Here is a 3,073-nt window from a genome sequence, read left to right as displayed (position 1 = left end):
CGATGGATGAAAAACGCGAGGAGCGGGGACTGAAGTCTTTCGTTGGTCACACACACATGCATCTACCAGCTTATTGCGCTACACCGAGTCTACCCATCTCTCTCGATCCACCATGATTTTTCTGCTATCGCGCTCATCCGAGTGTGAGGCATCCTCAGTGTGTCCAGAACTTTCCCTGTGGAAGGATGCACTGAAGTGAGGTGCGATTTCTTATGCGACGTACTTTGCTCGTCTACGTTTTGGGCCGTGTTCCTTCTTCTTCAGTTATGGAATGTTTTATCCTAGCAAATTGTTGAGGTAAGTTTCTCGCTCACATGTGTGGTTGTGCAAGTACATTCAACTAACCCTTGGCGTCTAAAAAGTTACAGGTGTGTGCGCTATTTATCAAAGACTACATGCTGGCCTCGTCAACAATGTTCAAAGTGAGCGACGGAAAGAAAACGTTTTTCAGTTTTAAAATATTAAGGTAAATGTTGATCTAATCCTAAGCGCAAACCTCTCCATACCCCCAGGACAATCGCATGGCAATCGGATTGAACGCGCAACATTTTCCATACAATCCGCAGTGTTGCGTTTTCTTCGCGCCAACTTTGCCTGTATTTTCAATGATCCAAGCGATTTTACCCCCTCCTACACGCATTGTATCCTAAAGCACGCTTGTCGCGTCAACGTTCACCACATACACACACACATCTCCACACTCAGGGTACGACATCTTCCCTGTTGTTGTTCTGGACTCAGACAAAATTTGTGTCTCTACAGTTATTGTTCAAGCTACTACTCTTAGGATCTGAATTTACAAACAAATATCAAAATGTTATGTTCTGCTAATGATATTGCACTAAATTTAATTGAACTACATTAAGTTTTTACATATCTTTCGTAAAAGTTCGGCAGAGTATTAAAATGTCGATACAATTTGTCATGAATAACTTAAATTTTAAGATCTTCGCGCATAAAATTATGACGCGCCATGTGTGTGCGGCGGCGTAATTCGCTACTCGTATAGCCGTCTCGTTTCTTCTTGTGTGTGCTTTACCGTTGCTCACCGCATCAAGAACATTGCTGCTCACACACACGTCAGTCTGTGACAACAAATTGGAGGGGGAGGATGTGTCGGTTTGCTCCAGAAATCGTGTGTGATTTTGGTTTTCTGGATTTGGTTCCATCGCTGTTTGTTTTATTGAATTTGAAAAGGTAAGAATCGTCAACCGATGTAAAAGTGTGAGAGTAAGATGATGCTGATGGTGACTGATGCTTTTCTTTGTTTCTTTTCCTGCTTTCATCCACTGATGGCGTCGAGCATCGCCGAGGATGTGATCGAATGCGGAATATTCTAAACGAGGAGCTTCATTCCGGATTTTGTTTACGAAAGCATACAAAAAAAGAGTGAGTAATCTTATTCTTAACTTTCATTTCTTCAACAGCGCTGAACTCATCCTCCAGCTTACAACGAACAGTCAACGGATGAGGAAGGAGAGGAGGGACGGCAAAGGTACACGCACAAACGTGCACACATCCGCCTTGTCGGAGAATGAGAACATGGGAGGGGGAGTCCGGCAACGTATAGAGCATCTTCATTTACGCTCCCTCGTGCGTTCGTGCGTGCGTGCGCTCGCGCGTCTATGTGTGTGTATGTGTGTTCATGCCTGCGTGCGTGGCTGTGTGTGTTTTTGCCGCCTCGCATAACCAGATCCTACGGGATCACCTTGCGAAAAAACACCAAGAAAGGGGGAAGGGTAGGTGTGTGTGTGTGTGTGTGTGTGTGTGTGTGTGTGTGTGTGTGTGTGTGTGTGTGTGTGTGTGTGTGTGTGCTTGCATGCGTGCGTGATTGTGTGTGTGGTTTTTGCTGTTTCGCGATCACCTACGGAATCACCTTGCGAAAACACACGAGGAGGAGGGGTTGGGTGTGAGTCTGTGCTTGCCTGGGTGCGTGCGTGGCTGTGTGTGTGTGTGTTTTTGCGTTCGCGTTCTCCTACGGGATCACCTTGCGAAAAACGCCATGGGGATGAGGAGATTTGTGTGTGTTTTTTTTCTTTGCCGTTTTGCACTCTCCCGCGGGTCTCCATGTGAGCGATTGTTTTTTTTTGGTTTTTCAAGAAGAAAAAAATCTTCAAAAAATACCAGAGGGGAGGGTGTGTGTGTGAAAAATAAAAGAAAATATGTTAAACGATGTTAAAAATGAGTCTGAACTCATTGCAATCCGAAACAAAGCGAGGGGGGGTCATAAAATGTAGTACACATGCATGCAACATGTATCGCGCCGCCGCGACGTTTCTCGCTGTCAGCCCGATAGGAGCTTCTAAGGGATTATTTTAATGGGCGCCCAGATAGAGCCCGATGAGACCGAAATCGCATGGATAATGGTACCGGGGTAGTAATACATACTACATACATTAATTATTGGTTCTTTTTTTTTTGGACAGCGTTCAGCACAACACTGCCACAAACCAACGCACTGGATTAAGCCAAGAACCTGTCGAAACGCGCGCAGCCCAGCGTCATTACTTAACAGAAGCTGGTTCAAAACGCGCAGCTCCTGTTCATGACGTCATCACTAAACTGAAGCCAGTGGAACACGCGCAGCACGGATGGTACCCCGAGCGCGGTAGGAGGAAGGAAGAACAAGAGGAGGATGAACGGTAAATTTGGAAGGGGGAAAGCGTTCTGCCGTCTAAACAGCGGGAGTATGCCAAAACACATGTGGGAAGGGAGAGAGATATCATTCAATAAACAGCATGCGAATGTGTGCATAAAGCAAATGTGAACAGCCTCATCATTTCTATAAGTAAACCGAAAAAGGGGGTGGAGCAAACACATGGGTATGCGTGAGTGGCTGACGAAACCAGAACGTTTAGATGTGTGCGTGACGGATGGTTCGGGCGCCTGTGGCGAAGCTCTCGACAAGACTGCAAACGAGAGCTTTGTGGAGAGCTTTGTAGGGAGCTCAGATTACACAGGCCGCCGTCGGTTTTTGCGTCCTTGGGATTCTGTTTTACACGCGCGCTTCACTAACACCTATACAAATACCGTGCTTTGACGAGCCGTCTGTGAATGTGTATGTGTCTTTCAG

The 3,073-nt window shown here is 46.1% G+C and overlaps 1 long non-coding RNA gene across 1 annotated transcript; it reads left to right on the top strand.

Annotated features, from left to right (window-relative positions):
- The first annotated feature begins 256 nt into the window (after positions 1-256).
- On the top strand, positions 257-2,598 carry LOC121589612. The gene is made up of 3 exons (XR_006004328.1): positions 257-297; positions 369-466; positions 2,427-2,598. It is a non-coding gene; the product is annotated as an uncharacterized LOC121589612 (long non-coding RNA).
- Positions 2,599-3,073: the final 475 nt, after the last annotated feature.

Source organism: Anopheles merus, chromosome 2R, assembly GCF_017562075.2.
Source record: "Anopheles merus strain MAF chromosome 2R, AmerM5.1, whole genome shotgun sequence".
Lineage (NCBI taxonomy): Eukaryota > Metazoa > Arthropoda > Insecta > Diptera > Culicidae > Anopheles > Anopheles merus.
Note: the sequence above shows the minus strand (reverse complement) of the source record. Positions and strands in the feature narration are given on the sequence as shown.